This window comes from Bos indicus, chromosome 7 (assembly GCF_029378745.1).
Source record: "Bos indicus isolate NIAB-ARS_2022 breed Sahiwal x Tharparkar chromosome 7, NIAB-ARS_B.indTharparkar_mat_pri_1.0, whole genome shotgun sequence".
NCBI classification, from domain to species: domain Eukaryota; kingdom Metazoa; phylum Chordata; class Mammalia; order Artiodactyla; family Bovidae; genus Bos; species Bos indicus.
The window spans coordinates 100,163,862-100,188,409 of NC_091766.1; the positions used below are offsets into that span (position 1 = coordinate 100,163,862).

At 36.0% G+C, this 24,548-nt stretch overlaps 1 long non-coding RNA gene across 1 annotated transcript in view; it reads left to right on the plus strand.

Annotated features, from left to right (window-relative positions):
• LOC139183942 (uncharacterized) overlaps window positions 1–21,918 on the plus strand; it is a 141,287-nt gene extending 119,369 nt beyond the window's left edge. The window contains exon 4 of the long non-coding RNA XR_011567424.1: window positions 21,530–21,918. This is a non-coding gene — a long non-coding RNA (uncharacterized lncRNA). The remainder of the gene's footprint in view (window positions 1–21,529) is intronic.
• The last annotated feature ends 2,630 nt before the right edge of the window (window positions 21,919–24,548 follow it).

Consider the following 24,548-nt stretch of genomic DNA (forward strand, 5'->3'; position numbering starts at 1 on the left):
CTGGCTTCTCATTCAGAGTAATGGAAAAAAAGCCAACCGTGTTCATTATTTGCCCTGTCTGATTCATGTCCTAGATAAGTCCATGGGAGTGGGTACACATGTAAATTCTTTCTAGCCATATTTATTTAAAAATATATAGTGATAAATAAACAATGATACCTTTAGTAGTATAAATATATATTTATACTGTATGGTGATATTCTCATTCACTTGATAATTCTAATGATTTCTCTCATGAACAGCTGTAAAAAATTCTTGAAACTCTCAAATGTAACTCATTCATATAACAGAAGTTTTTACAAGGTAGCATAATTTTTATGTTAGTTTTTAATAATTGACCATATTAGAGTCATGACTAACAACTGTCATCATGATTTGAATGCTGATATTTGATTCCTTTAAGCACCATTGATACCAGGAAATATGGGAAATCCCAGAAGATTTTAGGCATTCAGAGCACTTGGCAACATTTTTCCCACAAACAGTAATACAAGATGAACTTTCTTATATTAATATGGGTTTGTGTTCAGACACGACAGGCAGGAAATCAATTAAAGATGTTTGAGATAACAGAAACCAGTGAGACCACAAAATAAAGTGACTGTTCCTTCTAAAGGAACATAACATGAATCCATACTGCTGCTGCTGCTAAGTTGCTTCAGTCGTGTCCGACTCAATTATAACTAAATATCTCTATATGAAATTCAAGTTACAGACAATAATAGAGAGAGAAGGGAGACAGCTGTGAAGGATCTGAAAGTGGGGATGAGGTGGGGGTGGTAGAAGCCTAAGAAATAAGTAAGATACAGGTAAGTGAAGAGCAATGGAATCTCAGTGGAAACAAGTCTAAGAGGGGAAAGTGGATTTTGCATATACAAAAAAAAAAAAAATCCTATTGACTGCAATGATTGGAGATTCAGTTCAGTTCAATTGCTCAGTCATGTCTGACTCTTTGTGACCCCATGAATCGCAGCACGCCAGGCCTCCCTGTCCATCACCAACTCCCAGAGTTCACTCAGACTCACGTCCATCGAGTCAGTGATGCCATCCAGCCACCAGCCATCTCATCCTCTGTCGTCCCCTTCTCCTCTTGCCCCCAATCCCTCCCAGCAGCAGAGTCTTTTCCAATGAGTCAACTCTTCACATGAGGTGGCCAAACTACTGGAGTTTCAGCTTTAGCATCATTCCTTCCAAAGAAATCCCAGGGCTGATCTCCTTTAGAATGGACTGGTTGGATCTCCTTGCAGTCCAGGGGACTCTCAAGAGTCTTCTCCAACACCACAGTTCAAAAGCATCAATTCTTCGGTGCTCAGCCTTCTTCACAGTCCAACTCTCACATCCATACATGACCACTGGAAAAACCATAGCCTTGACTAGACAGACCTTTGTTGGCAAAGTAATGTCTCTGCTTTTCAATATGCTATCTAGGTTGGTCATAAATTTTCTTCCAAGATTAGGAGATAGAAAATTCAGGAAATTTTGAGAAACAACTTCAAAGTTATCCTGAATACGAAAGCTAAATAGTACAACGTTTCCTGTCAAAATACAAGGTTGTATTGATGTTGTATCTATGTGTGTATGTAAGAGAATGGCATGAAGAAAGTATTGTCTTACTGTGCTTTAATCTGGCTGCAAAACAGAATGAATTTGAATGAATGAAGAAACTACTTTGGTGGTTAGAAGTGATAGGATTTTTACCACAGTGGTTTTCATGCAGAAGGACATTTTAGATAGAGATTATATTAATAAAAAAGGGCTTCCCTGGTAAAGAATCTGCCTGCAATGCAGGAGACTCAGGTTCAATTCCTGGGTTGGGAAGATCCCCTGAAGGAGGGCATTGCAACCCTCTGCAGTATTATTGCCTGGAGAATCCCCATGGACAGAGGAGCCTGGTGGGTTACAGTCCATGGAGCTGTAGAGAGTTGGACATGACTGAGCAACTGAGCGGATAGCATATTAAGAAAGAGAACAATGAAAGACTGTAGGATTAGTCAGTTATATAGAATAATGGAGGTACATGTTATAGATTTTGCTTGCCTGATTTATGAGCTATTTAATCATGAAAACCAAGAGAAAGCTTTATTTATTTTTTCCAGGCCATATCTGCCTTAACATAAGGCAAAACTTCACCATCTACTGCTAATTCAGAAAATAAATAAATAAACTGGACAAAGAAATGAACATCTAAAAAAGGAATAAACAAATAAGCAAACAAAATAAATAAACATCTGAAAAGCATTAATTGGTAAAAGTGATAAGGGCAATCTATTATGATATATCGCATAAATCCCTTGACCCTACCTTTATCCAACATCTTTCAGTTAATCACTCAATTATATACATTTCTTCTTGTTGGAAGGTGGCTGGTTACTCATGCTACTACACAACTGGAATCAAGAAAGATGATTTCAGATACTTTTCTAAGTAAGTGTCTAAGTGCTATAAGGCATCTCTCATAGTCTCATAATATGCAGTTGCTTTGTTTATCCCCCTTCCAAGGAGCGTTTCATTATGTTCAGGTCACTATGCGTTTGCTGTATCTTAATCTTTTAGTACCGTCAAGGTTATTTCATCATACCATCCTTTAGTATTTAGTCTGGGTGGGAAACCCCTACTCTGAAATGTGCAGAAAAACTACCTATCATGGAATTCTGCACAGTTTATTAATAGAATGAAGGGTTCAGGTATTGGCCAGGGAAGTGATTGCACACAGTTTGCACTTGGGCAAATAAGAGTTTAAATTCCAACTCAAACTTATATAGTAAGTTACCAACTTATTTGAGGCCCCATTGTTTCACCTATAAAATGGATATAATGACCTTGAATCTGAGATTTCTTGAGGCCAGCAAATGAAGGAAAATAAGAGACAGGTTGGCATATCAAGAATATAGAGTTAATAAGTGAGAAAGATAATAATTATCATTAAAATTGCATATTCATTGTGAGAATATATGGGTTTAAATTTCTATTGCATCACTCATTAATTTCATGACTTTAGTAAGTTATCTGTAAATTATTTCAGGTCATCCTTGGGAAAATACAATGCATTGTTTTTTCCGGTATAAAGTATATTTCAGTAAATAGTATTTCATGTTTGTTGTACATACAATTCAGAAGTAAAATGATTCTATCATTGAATCACTTTTTAATGTTGTCTTCAGCACTCTTGTGACCATTAGCCATCATTCACATTAACGAGAGTTCTTTTTTTTTTTTTTTAAATTTATTTATTTTAATTGGAGGCTAATTACTTTACAATATGGTAGTGGTTTTTGCCATACATAAGGCATCTTGGAAATACACTCTTAGATAGCAACTTTCTTCCTTTAAACATGATGTATAAGCAAAAATAAAATTGCATTTCTTGCCTTTAAAGATGTGTTGAAGTTTCTATATCATTAAAATGGCATAATAGCCCTTGTCATGCTTAAGATCACTCCTTGAAATAACAGCAGTATTCCATGAACTATGGTGGTGGTTTAATCACTAAGTTGTGTCCGACTCTTGCAATCCCATGGACTGTACCCTGCCAGGCTCCTCTGTCCATGGGATTCTCCATGCCAGAATACTGGAATGGGTAGCGTTTCCCTTCTCCAGGTGATTTTCCTGACCCAGGAATCGAACCCAGGTCTCCTGCACTGCAGGCAGATTCTTTACCAACTGAGCTACAGGGGTAAAGCTCCATGGACTTTAGCTTTCCTTGATCATAATTTGGAGAGCTGTGTATGAGGTTGAATTTTTTGTTGCTTTAGTTACTGAAATAGATATGTGGAGAGGAGGACAATAAGAAAATAATAAAATTTATGTAACAGGTGTGTAAAAGATAATACAATGAGGGTAAACAAAAGTATGAGTTTAATTTCCAAAATTGGCAAAGTGTTATCCTAAAGTGTTATCCTAAATTAGGATTATTATTATCCTAATAATCTAGAACTTATTTTATTGTTATTATTTCATATCAAAAATATTTTCAATTATATGAGATAATTGATTGTATTTACTTTTTTTCACTATTTTGTATATTTTGAACCCAAAAGGTACAATATAAAATATATCCATTACTATAGCAGAAAGAAAAGACAATTTGAAACAAATAATGTAACTAATTCTTTGCAGACAATAGGGTGTATCTGGGAGGCAAAGTTAAAAAAAAAAAGTGCATTCCTCTATATAAAATGTTGAATTCTGAAATATTTTATATATAAAATTAATTTTTCCAATTATAAATATACTCAAGTAAAGTATGATATAAAAGATATATTCTGGTTAAAATATTTCCTTTCTGGTTTTTGGAGGTACAGCTGTATATAATATGACACAATACACTATTGTCAAAGCAATAAATCAAATATGGCCAATACAGATTTGTAATGCTGATGAAGACAATAATGTAATAGGAAAAGTAATCTTTTGTACTGTGCCAATAACCAGTATTTAATATATTTGCATCCATTAAATCATAACAGTGATTAAAAAAATCTTATAAATTCAAGGTATTAGTGAAAAGATTGGAAAAACAGAGTTTTGAAAGTTCAGAGGAGAAATCAAGGTGACTATCACAATAAGTAATTCACTTTTAACATAAAAGTTCAATGATATTCAGAAAGAGTTAGAAAGAAAAGGACTTCAAAGGTCTCATAAGCATAAAGAAGTCAAAGAAGGTCAATCTTGAAATAGCTGCTGGAGGGGATCACAGAGATAAAACTTAAACCTCATAATTACTGTTAGAAAATTAAAGGAATAAAAATGGCCAACATCAAATCAAAAGCTTTCAAAGTGGAAGAGGAGATTCCTGAGAAATTGCAATAAAATCCATTATGCTCAGAATTCATATTAAAAGATGATTAAAGAAAAAATAGCCTTTGTCAGTATACTATCAAGAAAGTCCTGAGGAATCATTCAGTGTAAATAGTAAATGACAGAAAACAGGAAAAATGACTTTTTCTTGAGTCATAGAGAATTAAAAACCTTGAGAAAAAGAATTAAAATTCTGAATTTGAAATCTAACATGACCCAAGTCAACAATGAGCTCCCAAGTGGTGTTAGCAAGTTCAACTGAGGCAGTTCTGATTTTGTTGACAAATGGCCCAGTGATAAATTAGATCAATAATTTTTAATATATGTGGGTCTTTGAGATAATTTCTGCTTCCCAGAAATTGGAACCATTGGTGCAGAACCTGCCTGCCACTGCAGGAGATATAAGAAATGAGGATTTGATCCTTGGGTCTGGAAGAACCCCTGGAGAAGAAAATGGCAACCCACTCCAATATTCTTGCCTGTAAAATTCCAAGGACAGAAGAGCCTGGTGGGATACAGTCCATGGGGCTGCAAAGACTCAGACACGACTGAGCAGCTTAGCATGCTTGAGATAATTTGCATACCATTCTCAGTAATCAAGTATAGAAACTATGAATCAATATGAGTTTTTCTACTTTCTGAGTAAATTCCATCAAAAAGCATTCATATCAATAGAAAATTATACTTAATAAAAAACCTTAAGTAATGTGAATCCATTTTGATAAAAATTAATTACTGAGTAACTGTGGTGTTAGAGAAGACTCTTGACAGTCCCTTGGACTGCAGGGAGATCAAATCAGTCTATCCTAAAGGAAATCAGTTCTGAATATTCAGTGAAAAGACTGATGCTGAAGCTAAAGCTCCAATACTTTGGCCACCTGATGCGAAGAGCTGGTTCATTGGAAAAGACCCTGATGCCAGGAAAGATTGAGGGCAGGAGGAGAAGGGGGTGACAGAGGATGAGATGGTTGGATGGCATCTCATCCTCACTGACTCAATGGACATGAATTCGAGCAAGCTTTGGAAGGTGGTGATGGACAGGGAAGCCTGGCGTGCTGCAGTCCATGGGGTCACAAAGAGTCAGACATTACTGAGCGACTGAACTGAAATCAATAATGGCAGAGAACAGACCCAACTCCTTAGATACAAGAATAAATTTGCATAATACTTCATACATAAGGAGGTAGAGCATAACTCTCCATCCTTTTAAGTGTGGGCTGTGCAAAGAGACTTTCATCCAAAGAGTACAGTGTGTAATGGGATACTGGACAGTAATGCTACAGTGGAGAAACCTAACATAAGACTACCTAAGTCAGATAATCAAGGTCAACATCATCAGTGGTAAGTTGTATTGATAGTGTTTACCCGTGACAGGATGTGATGAAAATGAGACCTGGCCTCTGTGTTCTTCTTCCCGAAACCCATAAACGTAGTTTGATCATGAGGAAGACATCAAGCAAATATCAACTGAGAGACATTCTATAAAACATCTGGCCGGTGTACCTTCAGCTGCCAAGATCATCCAAAACAAGTAAAATCTGAGAAATTGTCACAACTCAGAAGAAAGTGACATAGGACAGTGTACTGCAATGTGCTATCTTGAGTGGGATCCTGGAACAGAAAAAGGAAGTGAGGTAAAATCTAAGGACAACTGAAGAGTATGGACATCAGTTAATTAAAACAAATAAAAAAATTTATCAGGGTGATAAAAATTATATAAAATATCTTCATTGTTTAAAAACTATTCACATATACAGGGAGTTACTACTATAAGTCTTAAAGATTCAGTTCAGTTCAGTTACTCAGTCACGTCTAACTCTTTGTGACCACGTGAACCGCAGCATGCCAGGCCTCCCTGTCCATCACCAACTCCTGGAGTTCACCCAAACCCATGTCCATTGAGTCGGTGATGCCATCCAGGCATCTCATCCTCTGTTGTCCCCTTCTCCTGCCCTCAATCTTTCCCAGCATCAAGGTCTTTTCAAATGAGTCAGCTCTTCACATCAGGTGGCCAAAGTACTGGAGTTTCAGCTTCAACATCAGTCCTTCCAACGAACACCCAGAACTTATCTCCTTTAGGATGGGCTGGTTGGATCTCCTTGCAGTCCAAGGGACTCTCAAGAGTCTTTTCCAACACCATAGGTCAAAAGCATCAATTCTTCAGTGCTCAGCTTTCTTTATAGTCCAACTCTCACATCCATACATGACCACAAGAAAAACCATAGCCTTGACTAGCAGACCTTTGTTGGCAAAGTAATATGTCTGCTTTTCAATATGCTGTCTAGGTTGGTCATAACTTTCCTTCCAAGGAGTAAACTTCTTTTAATTTCATGGCTGCAATCACCATCTGCAGTGCCATCTTAAAGATTAGGCTATAACCAGATGTTCACATTGTAGTAGAAAGGCAAAGACATCTCTGGTTTCACATTTATTCATTCACTTTAGGTTTGCCATTACTATGATGATGATAAAGTATATCAGTAGAATGGGGAAACAAATTCAAAAACTGAGAGGTCAAACTGAGTAAATTATAAGCACATAAATTTTATCACCTGTCTTGGTTTTTTCATTAAAATGATTTAAACAGTTTCTAAACAGTAATTAACAAATATACTGGTGGATGCATACATTAGTTAATAATATTCTTAAAAATTTGTGAGAAAAACTATTAAGTTTTTACATACAAGCTGTTTAACAGAATTGCTTCTGGAAAGTAACTCAAACTACACGCACACACAGCAACTAAACAACAACAACAGCAATATATATGTGTATATATAAATACACATATATAGTTGAAACAAGGAAGCCTAAAAGAGGGGTTACATTATCCCAGTAAGAATAATAGACTTCTCTATGTAATTCTCCTTTCAGTTCTATCCATTTCTACTATGTAATATCCTTTTAATTCCTGATAATTTTCCTTGTTCTGAAGTCTTTTTATTGAAGTATTGCAAAGTAGACTCAACTATATGTCTACAAGAGACATCTTTTAAATATAAAGAATCAGATAAGCTAAAAGAAGTATAAAATATATATTTTGTTGTTCAGCTGCTAAGTTGTATATGACTCTTTTGCGACCCCATGGACCTGCAGCCCACCAGACTCCTCTCTCCATGGGATTTTCCAGGCAAGAACACTGGAATGGGTTGTCATTTCCTTCTCCAGGGGTTATACACAAGTATTTTGTTTTCAGTTATTAACACATGATTCTATTAACCATCAGCCACTTGGAGCACGTGGCAAGTATGTTTTGTCTTTATCTTTAATGTTGGGTTCTGTGATAGATACACTATTTTAGTCTCATGTTGATGCTATTAACCAAGGTGTTAGCACATACCAGTAATAGTATGGAGATTCCTTAAAAAACTAGGAATAAAACTACTATATGACCCAGGAAACCCACTACTGGACATATCCCTGAGAAAACTGTAATTCAAAAACACACGTCCCCAATATTCATTGCAGCACTATTTACAATAGCCAGGATATGGAAGCAACCTAAATGTCTATCAACAGATGAATAGATAAAGAAATTGTGGTACACATACACAGTGGAATATTACTCAGCCATAAAAGGAACAAATATGAAGCATCTGAACTGATGTTGATGAACCTAGATGAACATGTTATACAGAGTGAAGCAAGTCAGAAAAACCTATATTGTATATTAATGCATATTTATGGAATCTAGAAAAATAGTACTGATACACTTACTTGCAGGGTAGGAATAGAAATGCAGGCATAGAGAACAGACTCGTGGAGAAAGCGGGGTAAGGGATGAATTGAAAAACCAGCACTGACATATATACATTACCACATGTGAAACAGACAGCTGGTAGGAGGCTGCGATACAACACAGGGGGCCCTGCCTGGCATTCTGTGACAACCAGGAGGGCTGGGACGGAGGTCCAAGATACACACACACACACACACACACAGTTATGACTGGTTTGCACTGTTTTATGACAGACACCAACACAACATTATAAAGTAATCATCCTCCAATTAAAAATAAATAAAAATAAAATAAGATCATGTGGAAAAATCTAGTGAAGGTATGTCAAATCTGGTATTGAGTGTAGGAATGACTAAAAGTAGTATCTAAGAAAATGTGCTAGGATAAATTTCTGTAACCATTTTCAAACTGAAAGTTACAAATGCTCTTCTAATACAAAAAACTGAAACATTTTATAGATGCGAAATTTAGTTTTGAAGAAAACACTCTAATCAACTATTATAAAAGAAAGTGATCAACAAATTGAAAATTATTTGTAAACATGAGAGATCAAATATAACCGTATCCTCAGAAAGTATTAAGAAATATTAACAATTCTAATGTGACTTCTCTATCAAGCCAGCCTCACCCTTCAAATGATTTATTGTGCTAGCATTCCAAATGTTCTTTTTACTTCCATGTTTGCCTTCCTGAAACTATTTTCCCTAAAGAGACCAGAGTGATCTTGGTAAAATACTAGTCAGATCATTACACGTCTCTACTGACAACTATCTGATAGCTACTTGCTTCTCTCCGCTGTGCTGTGCTCGGTCTTATTCGACTCTCTGCAGCTCCATGGACTGTAGCCTGCCAGGCTCCTCTGTCCATGGAATTTTCTAGGCAGGAATACTGAAGTGGGTTGCCGTTTCCTACCCCAGGGGATCTTCTCCACCCAGAGATGGAACCTGCATCTCTCACATCTCGGGTATTGGCAGGCAGATTCTTTACCACTAGAGTCTTTACAGCCTGGGAAGCCCACTTCTCTCAGAGTGAAGGCCAAAATCCTAGCAAAGAGCAGGAGGCCCACTGGACACGAGCCCTTAGAGAACTGTGAGACAACTACTCTCCCTCTTTCTATTCCCCTTACTCTAAGTCCTTTTACTCCATCCATATGGAACGTCTCACTTGAATCTGGTCTTTTTTATTTGTTCAGAAATCTAAAATAGAAGTTATTAAAACCTTGAAAAGGAAGTAATGCAATAAGGTAAAAGATTTATTAAAGAACATGTATCTAAGATCCTACTAAAATGAAAAGCAACTCAGCAGCTGAAGAAGAACTAACGAAACTTTATAACTAGGATAAGTTGATGTCTATGGATTGAAACAGGCAAGGAATCTTTCAGGCCCTACATTCTACCCATGAAAATTAGAGTATTTAAAGAAAACCCGATGATATGACTGGCTCTGGAGCCATGCTTCCTGGCTTGGAATTCCTGCTTCTTTGCTTTAAGGACAAGATATTTTACTCATATTGCTTCAGTTACTTCATGTGAAAGATGGAAATGGAGCTTTAAACATTTGTATAGTGATTCCAACAGTGCCTATCGTTGCCAGATTTTTCTATCTTTCTTAGAATTACTTCAGAAAAGAACTAGAATATTTTCTTTACATTTTCTGTAGTTGTATCTTGGCTTGCAGAAATTCATCTTATCTAGTCTTCTTGATTAGGGATTAGGAAAAATATTTTCTTTGTTCACATATATTCAGGACTGTTGTCATAGCAATTTTGTGTGAAAGATAAGCCAGATAAAAATAATATTATTGCTTTGTCTTTCTCTCCTTGAGTGAGTTTGCAGATGTTTCAATAATTGAATATTTTTACTGAGAATTCTGAAATTCAAATTGACATCTTTTATTTTATAGGTAAAAAAAAATTTGTTTTATTATGTAAAAAATTTGATGTTCTAAATACACAATAGGTTATGCCAAGGTGTGGACTTTTTATTGAGACTACAAACAATTTGTCTTGTAACACACTGTGACTTTCCAATAAGTCTAATAACTATCCTTTTTATTGCAGAGAACTTCTTTAAAAATACATCTTTAATACTTGGTTACTTTGAGTATTTTGGTTCTCTCTATTTATGTATTCATATTAAGTTTCCTTTAGGTTGACTGCATTTTAAAATATTTTTAACCCACCATTTATTTCTGTTGCATGAATTTGAGTCCCTCCTATACTCATTCTGGGATAGCAATAAGACAGGATAGAAATATCAACCATTTAATAAAAGCAAATGTTAGAAACAAACTCAGAAGTGATCCAAATAATGATGCTTAGTAGATAACTGTTTTGAAGTAATAAAAGTCAATATGTTAAAGAACAAATAATTCAAAGTATTTAAAACAAAAACTTGACAGAATTGAAAGGAGGAAAAGGGTATATTCATCATTAATATAGGAGACTTTAGCATTTTTCAGTATGTAATAAAAAAAAAGTCAAAGAGTAGGAGTACAGTAGGTAAGAAAAATAGAAGATATTAGAAAAAATGTTATTAAAACCTAACCTATTAGATAAGAAGATAGATTAAAATTCAGTTTTTAAGTTGAAAGTAAGTTTAGAAATGACCAAGAAATCACTCAGAAGAAAGTAGAAGAAAACAGAAATAAAACAACAGAAATCAGCAAATTAAAAATAGATGTAAAATAGACACAAATCACCAAAAGTTAATGTCAATTCTTCAGAAATAATAAAATTGCTAAACCCCTAGAAACATTGATCAAAAAGATATATAAAACACAAATTCCTAATATTAATAATGAAAAAAGTGGACTTCACTATAAATTATATGCTCATGAGAACAGCAATAGAATAATACAGTCACAACCTCGTGAAAATGAATTTGGTAATATAACAAAATGTGAAAATTTCTTGAAAACCAGAATTTATAAAAGCTAAAATTGTCTCCTGCATTGCAGGTGGATTCTTTACCAGCTGAACCACAAGTGAATCCCAAGAACACTGGAGTGGGTAGCCTATCACTTCCCCAGCAGATCTTCCCAACCCAGGAATCAAACCGGGGTCTCCTGCATTGCAAGCAGATTCTTTACCAACTGAGGTATCAGAGAAGACTCTAAATGAAATGGGAAAATTTCTTGAAAGCCAGAATTTACAAAAGCTAACAACAGAAAAATCGCAATAGTATTATACTCGTTAAAAATATAAGTACTGTTTCCATTTTTGTTGGGTTTCTTAATCATTTTTCAGTCCCTTCAGTTCAGTCGCATCTGATTTTTTGCAATCCCACCGACTGCAGCATGCCAGGCTTCCCTATCCATCATCATATCTGAGAGTTTGCTCAAACTCATGTCCATCCAGTCAGTGAGGCCATCCAATCATCTCATACTCTGTCATCCCCTTCTCCTCCTGCCTTTTATCTTTCCCAGCATCAAGGTCTTTTCTAAGGAGTCAGTTCTTTGCATCAGGTGGCCAAAATATTGAAGCTTTAGCTTCAGCATCAGTCCTTCCAATGAATATTCAGGACTGATTTCCTTTAGGATGGATTGGTTGGATCTCCTTGCAGTCCAAGAGACCCTCATGAGTCTTCTCCAACACCACAGTTCAAAAGCATCAGTTCTTCTGTGCTCAGCCTTCTTTCTGGCCCAACTTTCACATCCATACATGACTACTGGAAAAGCCATAGCTTTGACTAGATGGAACTTTGTTGGCAAAGTAATGTCTCTGCTTTTTATTTTAATATACTCTCTAGTTTTTTTTTTTTTTTTTTTTGGTTTTTATAAACCAAATAAAAAATAAATATTTATTTATTTTATTTTTTATGTTTTTTTTTATTTTTTTTCCCCAAGGAGAAAGTGTCTTTTAATTTCATGGCTGAAGTCACCATCTGCAGTGATTTTGGAGCCCCCCAAAAATAAAGTCTGTCACTGTTTTTATTGTTTCCCCATCTATTTCCCATGAAGTGATGGGACCAGATGCCATCATCTTAGTTTTCTGAATGTTGAGTTTTAAGCCAACTTTTTTACTCTCTCACTTTCTTCAAGAGGCTCCTTAGTTCTTAGCTTTCTGCCATAAGGGTGGTGTCATCTCCATGTCTGAGGTTATTGGTATTTCTCCCGGCAATCTTGATTCCAGCATCTGCTTCATCGAACCCAGCATTTCTCATGATGTACTCTGCATATAAGTTAAATAAGCAGGGTGACAATATACAGCCTTGACATACTCCTTTTCCTATTTGGAACCAGTCTGTTGCTCCATGTCCAATTGTAATTGTTGCTTCCTGACCTGCATACAGGTTTCTCAGAAGGCAGGTCAGCTGGTCTCATATTCTCATCTCTTGAAGAATTTTCAAGTTTGTTGTGATCCGCACAGTCAAAGGCTTTAGCTTAGTTAATGAAGCAGAAGTAGATGTTTTTCTTCAGATCATTTTTATTGCTGCATAATTTATTTACAACAAACTACAACCCTTTAAAGTTTACAATGGATTGAACTTTGAGAATTGTATGTAGCTATAGATCTTTTTTTCCAAATTAAGAACGGCTTGATCACCCCTAAGTTTCCTTATTTCCCTTTGCATTCCATCATTTAGTCTCTTCCTGGCTTCAAGCAAGCAGTGATCTCATTTTGTCACAATAGATTAATTTTATTTTCTAGAAGTTTATATAAATGGAACCCAAGTTAATATATTCTTCTTTTCTGGATTATTTCACTTAGCATAATAAGTTTTAGATTCATCCATATTATATCAGTAGTTTGTTCCTTTGTTGCTAAAGAATATCATTCAACTGTGGTAAATGTCACAAAGTCCTTATGAATTCATCTATGCTTGGTTTAGTTATTTCTAATTTGGAGCTGTTGTGTATAAAGCTTCTAACAATTGTATCTGAGTTATTCCCTGGAATGTATTCCTTTTCTTTGCTACAAGTATACCTAAGAAAAGAATGGATGGTACGGTGGATATAAGCTTAACTTTTAAAGATTCGGTCAATTTTTCAAAGTGTTTATAGCATTGGTAGTCACACTAGCAGTCTGAGGATTTCAGTATATTATAGAAACTGCTGATACTTTTAAAAAGCCTTTCTATTTTTATTCATTTTAATGAGCTTTTCAGTTCAGTTCAGTTCAGTCTCTCAGTCGTGTCCGAATCTCTGTGACCCCATGAATTGCAGCACGCCAGGCCTCCCTGTCCATCACCAACTCCCGGAGTTCATGCAGACTCACGTCCATCGAGTCAGTGATGCCATCTAGCCATCTCATCCTCTGTCATCCCCTTCTCCTCCTACCCCCAATCCCTCCCAGCATCAGAGTCTTTTCCAATGAGTCAACTCTTCGCATGAGGTGGCCAAAGTACTGGAGTTTCAGCTTTAGCATCATTCCTTCCAAAGAAATCCCAGGACTGATCTCCTTCAGAATGGACTGGTTGGATCTCCTTGCAGTCCAAGGGACCCTCAAGAGTCTTCTCCAACACCACAGTTCAAAAGCATCAATTCTTCGGTGCTCAGCCTTCTTCACAGTCCAACTCTGACATCCACACATGAACACAGGAAAAACCATAGCCTTGACTAGACGAACCTTTGTTGGCAAAGTAATGTCTCTGCTTTTGAATATGCTATCTAGGTTGGTCATAACTTTCCTTCCAAGGAGTAAGCATCTTTTAATTTCATGGCTGCAGTCACCATCTGTAGTGATTTTGGAGCCCAGAAAAATAAAGTCTGACACTGTTTCCACTGTTTCCCCATCTATTTGCCATGAACTGTTGGGACCAGATGCCATGATCTTCGTTTTCTGAATGTTGAGCTTTAAGCCAACTTTTTCACTCTCCACTTTCACTTTCATCAAGAGGCTTTTGAGTTCCTCTTCACTTTCTGCCATAAGGGTGGTGTCATTTGCGTATCTGAGGTTATTGATAGTTCTCCTGGCAATCTTGATTTAAGTTTGTGCGTCTTCCAGCCCAGCGTTTCTCATGATGTACTCTGCATATAAGTTAAATAAGCAGGGTGACAATATACAGCCTTGATGTACTCCTTTTCCTATTTGGAACCAATCTGTTGTTAGTGATATTTTATTATACTTTTAACTTTAATATCCCTGATGACAATGAAGGATATTGTCAAGCAACTTTGTATGTAGCTTATTGGCTTGCTGTACACCTACTCGGTAAGTTTCTGTTCAAATATTTTGCAAATTTAAAATTGTGTTGTTTATCTTCTTAATAAATTGTATGAGTTCCTATATATTCTGGATTCTGTCCTCTAACAAAGTATTTCTCTTGCAGTATTTTTTTCTTTGTCTCTTTGGCTTTTCATTCTATTTAACTAAGAAAACAAAATCCAAAGGTCTTCATAAGTAACATAAGTCCACTATCAATGATAATCAGAGCAAGAATGCAGGTAAAATATAATAAAATGCAGGTAAAAATATATTAAATATGTATTTCTACCTCAGTTGTCAAGACTAATTATTTTTAATTCAATGTTTCTATCATTTCAAAGTTCAAGGAAAACTTGAGTTGCCAAGAGATTAAAAAATGTGCATAGTGTCAGTATGCATGGTATGATATAGAAAAATAGATGATAATTTTATATTCATTTAATATATGAAAAGAATGTTCTAATATCAGAATTATCCAAATACTAATCTTTTTAAAATAATTCATTCACTACCTGTTAAAAAACTCACTCTTAAAATATTCAAAATATTTTCAGAAACAAAATAATTTTTTGAGAACAGTAGCCTTTAGTTTTTTTTTTCCTTTGATCTGGTATACTGTGAGACAGTGGTATTTTCATATAAGATTCTACATTAATATGTTATAATACATGGTTCCAGTTGAAATGCATAATGAAAATCCAGCCTGACTTTTCAGATAATTGTGGATATTCTTCTTTGATACTTCCCCAATATGTTAGGTGCAACGTGGTGCTTCCTGCAATAATGTTTAACTCTGAGGAAAGAATGGAGGGAAATAGAAAGGGAAGAATAGCAGGGAGTGAAAGTAGATTCAAAGATATTATACTTATCTGTAATAGTCTGTGTATTTACTTTAAAAATCTGGAGAATATCTGAAAAAAAAGCTGATGGGTATCTATCTCATGAAGTCTCAAAAATCAGTGTCATAGATATCTGTGTAAATCTTCTCAAAATAATGTTTTAAAACATGGCTTTGTTAATGCAAATGTAAATCAATAATTATTTCAGAAAAAATATTGCTTGAATTTTAATCTTGACAATTTACCTAAGAAATTTACCCTGTTTTGTAATAATTAAAATTAATTGCAATGAATTAAAAACAAAACTCTGAGGTAATGAAAATACAGGTAAGTATAATAGCATTGACAAAAGAAATTTAAATTCTGAATATGAAAACATGGAGAGATACAGATTAATGTACATATATATATATTGAAAGTAGCACAAAACTGAAAATAAGATTTTCTTTTAGATGTCATGTTCAAGAGCAATTGATAAAATTAAATTTTAACACTATGTGAAAAACCAACCAGTAGGAAGAACAGGAGCAGCTGTAATGAAATGACTGATTGCCCTACTTTCAGGGCTGACTAGGTGTGTGACTTGGATGACCTATCATCTGCTTCTAACAGGTTCTGAAGCAATTGGGAAAAATCATTGGAGTTATGAGTCCTTATGTGTCCAGGAGTAAGTTGATCACAGCTAGATCTAAATAATGAATTAATTTCACAGTGCTATGTCAATAATTTAGGCACCCTGGAAGCCAAATTTATTTTCCTCTTTCCCATTTAACAAAGGAGAATAAAAACGTTGTAGATTCGTTTGTTAAAAGTTCACATCCCCACACCAGAGCCAGATAGGTAGTGTAGGAGTGAGCAGGATTCCCACAAGTTCCTCCCTCTTGCATATTAATCCCTTATCCCCAGTAGCAGAGTTGTATCTGTGTCTCTTCTATGAAACTGGTGCGCAATGCTTCTGGGAGAACACTTACCCAATCCGTAGGCAAGAAATCTTTGGAAATTGTTATTTTTTGTATCTCTCTTTTCATTGTTACTTGACAGGTAGAAGGATTTGAGGCATTTACCTATTTTGGTGGAGAACTTAAACGATCACTTTGATCAATGATGTCAATAGAATTTCATTTTTGTTAACATTTTAATGCTTTCAAGTGCTTTTACCTACATTATTTCATTCGCTTTTTATCACATCTCCAGGGTAAAGATGAATTTATTTTAAAATTCAGGAGAATAAGACATTTAGAGACTTGCAGAAGCTCCTAAGGAAACACTAACAAAAGAAGAGCTTGAATCTCAGTTATTTTGACCCTTTTCAAACACTCTTCCTAAGATACCTTGTTTCTCATGATAAGCAGTGCTAGGGGCACTTGAAATAATATTTCTTAAAAATAATAACTCCAGTAGAATGTTGCTCTAGAAACATCATTGGCAAACAAACACGTTAATTCAGAATTTATCTTTCAAAAGACAATCACATTAAATCCTAATTAACAAATCTGTATATTAAATCTCCCCTATTTAATCTAGTGTGTGGTTTCTACTTCCTGATTAGACAGACCCAGACTGCTAGAGCTCTCAATTCACATAGTGTGGATGTGTTAAACTTGTCAAATACGGGTAATTCCAGGCACTTGTTTAAATTCAAAAATATAGAATTTTTTTTTCCAATAAATTCATTGCTTTCTCTCGCTCCTTTGCTCCAGGGGTACTATCTACAAGTAAAGCATACTAATGGATTCTTATAGCTTAAGAGCAAATACTCTGTTTGATATTAGCATCTGTTTAAACTTAGGCATCTATTCAATTATGCACTTTCAAGAAATTCTAAATTCTTCTTTTACCGTCTTTTCTTTCTCTGCAGGAAACACTCAGCAAATATGTGTGGAAAGAGTACATAATGAGCCATTGAACTCTACTGTGTATGCTTGGGCCCACCTTCTATAGTCATTAAAAATGATAGAAATTGCAGGAAAACAGTTACAGATTCACATTAAACACTTAAAGAATTTTCCTAATAACTGAACATATTAGTGATTTGAAACAGAATACATATACCCTAGGTTTATTCTTTCCTTGATCATCCTCCATGACACTCTATTGATCTTTTTACTTGAAAAGAAATTATCTTTTGAAAAAATGAAAGAACATACTTTTTCTTCATGTCCCCATACCACATGCACACACTTAAGGTACCTAGGGAAAAACGCAATGCTCAAATAACATGCGTTTGAGGTATGTATATATTTAGCCACCTCCCATAATTTTGACTAGCTATTGACTACTTTAAATCAAACCACTTAAATCATTTAACAAACACCCACCTACCTGCTTATTTGGACTATGTTACTATGTATTTGTGTTCTAAGAATTAAGCTACTGAATTCACTGAGTTATTTGAATTTTTCAGGATTAGAAGGCATTAAAGCAATTTTAATTTATTTTAATTGATTTATTTCAACACTGGCTTTATATTTGTGACAAATAATATTTTCCTTTAAAACATTCTTTTATTAACTTTGAAATTTTTAACTAAATAAGAGATAGAAACTTCATTATTCCCTTATAGGAACTCCTTTCCTCTTATTAATGTTTATGGATGACAATATTGCTTTGATAAGATTTTAATCAAACCTGCATACATAAGACTCATATCTGGTACTCAGAAGAAATGGCCATGTTTGTCCTTGAACAACTACTTCCATGATGTGTACCCTCAAGATGGGTGTCAATGTTTTAGATATAGAAATTACTGTTTTTCTTGGCCTAGAAATGTCCAATTATATTTAAATAGTATATACATGAGGTTTAAAATACCCCATATGTGTGTGTGTGTGCTCAGTTGCTCAGTTTTGTCTGACTTCTGTGACCCCACGGACTGTAGCCTGCCAGGTTTCCCTGTCCATGGAATTTTCCAGGCAAGAATAGTGGAATGAGTTGCCATTTCCTACTCCAGGGGATATTCCCAGCCCAGAAATTGAACTGCGTCTCTTGTGTCTACTTCACTGGCAGGCAAATTCTTTACCACTAGCACCACCTGGGAGTCCTAAGATTTCATTAAATAGTTCAAGATTTATGGTGAATAACTTTTATTCTCTCTGTATATTTATGAAAAGAGTAGGTTACTTTCAGAATGCTGTATATAATTTACATGATTTATCAAAGTTATATATGTCTGTAATATGTAGACTAATTTTCTTGCTTGGAATATTCCATGGGAAAAATTATAGTGGAAAATTGATATATCAATGCATTAACATCACTAAGACTGAGACTTTAAATTTCAAATGATCTAATCAGCTAAATTCTCCAGTAAATCACTTAAAGCTTGGAGTAAGTCACTTAAGTCACCCTGTTAGTTCTTTTAAGCCATTACTGGTTCCATTTCTACTCAACAGGCTTATTAGTAAAAACAGTAGAATTCTTTTATGATTAAATTTTTGCTGCCTGTGCCTCTTCTCTGTTTTTTCTTGCTCTCTACTTGACTGCAAACTATGGAGGACATGGAAGACCTTCCAAGAATACTTCACTAAAATCCTAGGTGTGAATCCAATTCAATATAAAACAACAACAAAAACAAAATAGGCAAAAGACCTAAACAGACATTTTTTCCAAGAAGACAGACAGCCAACAGGAACATAAAAAAGTTCATATCACTAATCATCAGAGAAATGTAAACCAAAGCTACAATGACTTATCACCTCACACCTATTAGAATTCCCATCATTAAAAAGTCTACAAATAACAAACATTGGCAAGGATGTGGAGTAAAAAGTATCCTTGTACACTGCTGGTGGGACTGTAAATTAGTGCAACCACTGTGGAAAGTAATAGGGAGGTTCCTCAAAAAAGCTAAAAATATAACTACCATATAGTCCAGCGATTCCTCTCAGAATATATACCCAAAGGAATCAAAAACACCAATTCAAAAAGGTACATGCATTGCAGTATTCATAGCAGTGTTATTTACAATAAGCAAGATATAGAAACAGCCTAAATGTCCATGAACAGATGAATGAGTAGTGGGGTGTGTGTGTGTGTGTGCGTGTGTATTTATACAATGAAATAGTTCAGTTCAGTTCAGTTCAGTCGCTCAGTCGTGTCTGACTCTTTGCGATCCCATGAATTGCAGCACGCCAGGCCTCCCTGTCCATCACCAATTCCCTGAGTTCACCCAGACTCACGTCCATCGAGTCAGTGATGCCATCCAGCCATCTCATCCTCTGTCGTCCCCTTCTCCTCTTGCCCCCAACCCCTCCAGGCATCAGAGTCTTTTCCAATGAGTCAACTCTTCACATGAGGTGGCCAAAGTGCTGGAGTTTCAGCTTTAGCATCATTCCTTCCAAAGAACACCCAGGGCTGATCTCCTTTAGAATGGACCGGTTGGATCTCCTTGTAGTCCATAGAGCAAATAATATTTTATTACAAATATTTAAAAGAAGTAAAAACTACAAAAACTTTGAATCACTATTCTATACAAATGAAATTAATATTGTAAGTCAACTACACCTCAATAAAAATTATATATATATATATATTATACTACATAGATATATGGCATGGCTGGTATGCTGCTGTCCATGGAGTCGCGGAGTCAGACACGACTGGGTGACTGAACAACAAAAACCACATACAACAACAACCAAAAACTTAACAATCTTAGGTGTTAAGTTTTTCATGCTGGATTTCCAAAGTCTTCCTACCATGTTACTAGATAAATATAAATTTCACTTTTTCCTTGTATAAATTATTTACAGTACTGGTACACAGCATATTTTAGTGGGAGGCCTAAATTTTTCATGAAGACATTTGCTCCTTTCGATTAGAAGGTACCTGAAATGGAGAAAGTAAATTGTAGTAATAAAGTATACTGCATTATAAACCCATCTGTGTTTTAAGGTGTGTGTTGAAAGTCGCTCAGTCATGTCTGACTCTTTGTGATCCCATGGACTGTAGCCTGCCAGGCTCTTCTGTCCACAGAATTCTCCAGGCCAGAATAATGGAGTGGGTAGCCATTCCCTTCACTAGGGGATCTTCCCAACCCGAGGATCGAACCCAGGTCCCCTGCATTGCAGGTAGACTCTTTACCAGCTGAGCCACCAGGGAAGCCCAAGAATACTGGAATAGGTAGCCTATCCCTTCTCCAGGGGATCTTCCTGATCCAGGAATTGAACCAGGGTCTCCTGCATTGCAGGTGTATTCTTTACCAGCTGAGCTAGCAAGTTCTTTATCTGGGTCTACCTTAGCTTTTTCTGTCATTCCCTTCAAATATTTGCTCAAATACTACTTTCCCAGTGAAGTCTTCCCTAACTACCTTACCTAAAATTATAATCCCTTCCCCCTGATATTTCCTATTCTAGTTACTGAATATATTTTTTCTCCATTGCATTTGTCATGTTCCAATACAGTTTGTGTGTGCGTGTGTGTGTATGAGTGTTAAATTTACCAGATAAAAAGGAGGATACCTGTTAAATTTTATTTTGACATGTAAGTATGTCCAAATACTGCCTGGGATGTAATCATAACATTATTTGTTGTTTATCAAAATTCACATTTAAATGCATTTTAATATGTAATATATGGAACATACATTTAAAACACAATATATTGTATATTCTTTAACTACACAATATTTTTGATGTATTTATACTAAAATTTATTTGTTATTTGTCTGAAATTAAAATTTAACTGAGTATTTTGCCTATTTTAAATAAATTTAGCCATCTGTGGGTGCATGCGTGTTACTAACTAGAATATAATTTCTACAAGAGAATTTTTGTTCTTTTGTTCCCTGATGTTGAGGTGAACAAATAAACAGAGGTGTTCAGGAGTACCCATTTAAGAGTGAATTAAGTTTCTTAACCCTTTATAATCTATATTTTAATATATGTTAAATTAGAACATTAATATCTACCTACAGGTATTTTGTATCATTTGAAAGAAATAATTAATGCAAATAATTTTTCACAGTATCTAGCAAGGTATTAAGTAACTTTTTTTTTTTCCGTTCAGGTTTGCTTTTATTTCCACGTTCAGCCTTTCAAAAGCCTTCTGAGAGAATGGTAGTAAGTATCTGATGATTTTTCTTTCTTTTGCATCTAAAGAATGCATTATTATTTAATGCATTAATAGATCGTCATTATTATTGCCATTGTTCTTAATCCCAATAAGGGCTCCTGAATATTCAGGGTAAAGTTTTCTCAAAATCTTAACATTTTATATCTTAAAAATGTAATTAACTGCTTTCCGTAACATTCAGCTCAATGGAGATTCATTTTGCTTCTGGAGGACATATTTAGCATTTATTAAGTTACTGTTGGAGTTCAAGAATATTTTTTCCATTTTTTGAAGGATATAAAAATAACAGATTTATTTACTTTTCTCATTTGTGAAAAAATAAGATGGGCCAAAGAAATCTATGAAGGTTTGGACTGAACCTATAAAATGACACTCTCAAATGTTGTTTCTCTATTTCAAGCAGAAGTCTGTTATAGACAGGAGGAAGGTATAGGTGGTTCAGTTCAGTTCGGTTCAGTCGCTCAGTCGTGTCCGACTCTCTGCGACCCCATGAATTGCAGCACGCCAGGCCTCCCTGTCCATCACCAACTCCCGGAGTTCACTCAGACTCACGTCCATTGAGTCAGTGATGCCATCCAGCCATCTCATCCTCTGTCGTCCCCTTCTCCTCCTGCCTCCCTCTTCTCCTTCTGCCCCCAATCCCTCCCAGCATCAGAGTCTTTTCCAATGAGTCAACTCTTCCCATGAGGTGTCCAAAGCACTGGAGTTTCAGCTTTAGCATCATTCCTTCCAAAGAAATCCCAGGGTTGATCTCTTTCAGAATGGGCTGGTTGGATCTCCTTGCAGTCCAAGGGGCTCTCAAGAGTCTTCTCCAGCACCACAGTTCAAAAGCATTAATTCTTCAGTTCTCAGTCTTCTTCACAGTCCAATTCTCACATCCATACATGACCACAGGAAAAACCATAGCCTTGACTAGACGAACCTTTGTTGGCAAAGTAATGTCTCTGCTTTTGAATATGCTATCTAGGTTGGTCATAACTTTTCTTCCAAGGAGTAAGCGTCTTTTAATTTTATGGCTGCAGTCACCACCTGCAGTGATTTTGGAGCCCGAAAAAATAAAGTCTGACACTGTTTCCACTGTTTCCTCATCTATTTGTCATGAATTGATGGGACCATATGCCATAATCTTCATTTTCTGAATGTTGAGCTTTAAGCCAACTTTTTTACTCCCCTCTTTCACTTTCATCAAGAGGCTTTTTAGTTTCTCTTCACTTTCTGCCATAAGGGTGGTGTCATCTGCATATCTGAGGTTATTGATATTTCTCCCGGCAATCTTGATTCCAGCTGTGCTTCTTCCAGCCCAGCGTTTCTCATGATGTACTCTGCACGTAAGTTAAATAAGCAAGGTAACAATGTACAGCCTTGACGTACTCCTTTTCCTATTTGGAACCAGTCTGTTGTTCCATGTCCAGTTCTAACTGTTGCTTCCTGACCTGCATACAGATTTCTCAAGAGGCAGATCAGGTGGTCTGGTATTCCCATCTCTTTCAGAATTTTCCACAGTTTATTGTGATCCACACAGTCAAAGGCTTTGGCATAGTCAATAAAGCAGAAATAGATGTTTTTCTGGAACTCTCCTGCTTTTTCCGTGATCCAGTGGATGTTGGCAATTTGATCTCTGGTTCCTCTGCATTTTCTAAAACCAGCTTGAACATCAGGAAGATCACGGTTCACATATTGCTGAAGCCTGGCTTGGAGAATTTTGAGCATTACTTTACTAGCGTGTGAGATGAGTGCAATTGTGTGGTAGTTTGAGCATTCTTTGGCATTGGTTTTCTTTGGGATTGGAATGAAAACTGACCTTTTCCAGTCCTGTGGCCACTGCTGGGTTTTCCAAACTTGCTGGCATATTGAGTGCAGCACTTTCACAGCATCATCTTGGGAATGTCTTAAAAAGCAACTGCAAACTATTTTTAAACAGCACCATTTCAAAACTTATAATTTCCTTGTTTTCTGAAATAAGTCCGATAAGAGATCAACACATCAAATGCACTTTAATACATTAAGTGCTGATTCTCTTTTATAAGGACACTCATCTAAAGAGCTGAGAGTGCTGTGATGGGGCAGGGTTGGGTCCTCTGGAAAACAGAGTGACATCTCCTCTTTCACTAATAATATAGAGACATGTACTTTGTATATCTGTCAGACATTTTGGCTTTTTTTTTTTTTTCAGCTCATCATCGTGGTTTCTTCAGAAATCAAGTTTACATAACTTTAAGCAATAGGCACGGAGAAGGCACCCCACTCCAGTACTCTTGCCTGGAAAATCCCATGGAAGGAGGAGCCTGGTAGGCTATCGTCCATGGGGTCGCTAAGAGTCGGACACGACTGAGCAACTTCACTTTCACTTTTCACTTTCATGCATTGGAGAAGGAAATGGCAACCCACTCCAGTGTTCTTGCCTGGAGAATCCCAGGGACAGGGGAGCCTGTTGGACTGCCGTCTATGGGGTCTCACAGAGTCAGAAACAACTGCCGCGACTTAGCAGCAGCAAGCAATAGGCACATGCTGGAAAGTAAGAAATATTCTGAGATTTCATATAACCACACTCTAACTTACCTATTTTGTAAATCTGTTCATTCACAAAGTTGTTTTATTTTTCATGATTGGAGAACAACTGGTAAGCATCAGAAAGACTTAAAGCCAGATATGACAATTTTTGTTGTGATTATATCATTGATAAAATTAAACAGATATTTAATGTCCCATTTCATAACATGCATTATTAATAATATTCTATTGAACTAAAAATACAAAATTAAAAAAGGGTATACTACACCCTGTTAGCTCAGGCAGTAAACAATCTGCCTGCAATGTGGGAGACCCAGGTTGATCCCTGGGTCGAGAATATCCCCTGGAGGAGGAAATGGCAACCCACTCCAGTATTTCTGCCTGGGCAATCCCAAGGACAGAGGAGCCTGGTGGGCTATAAACCATGGGGTTGCAAAGAGTC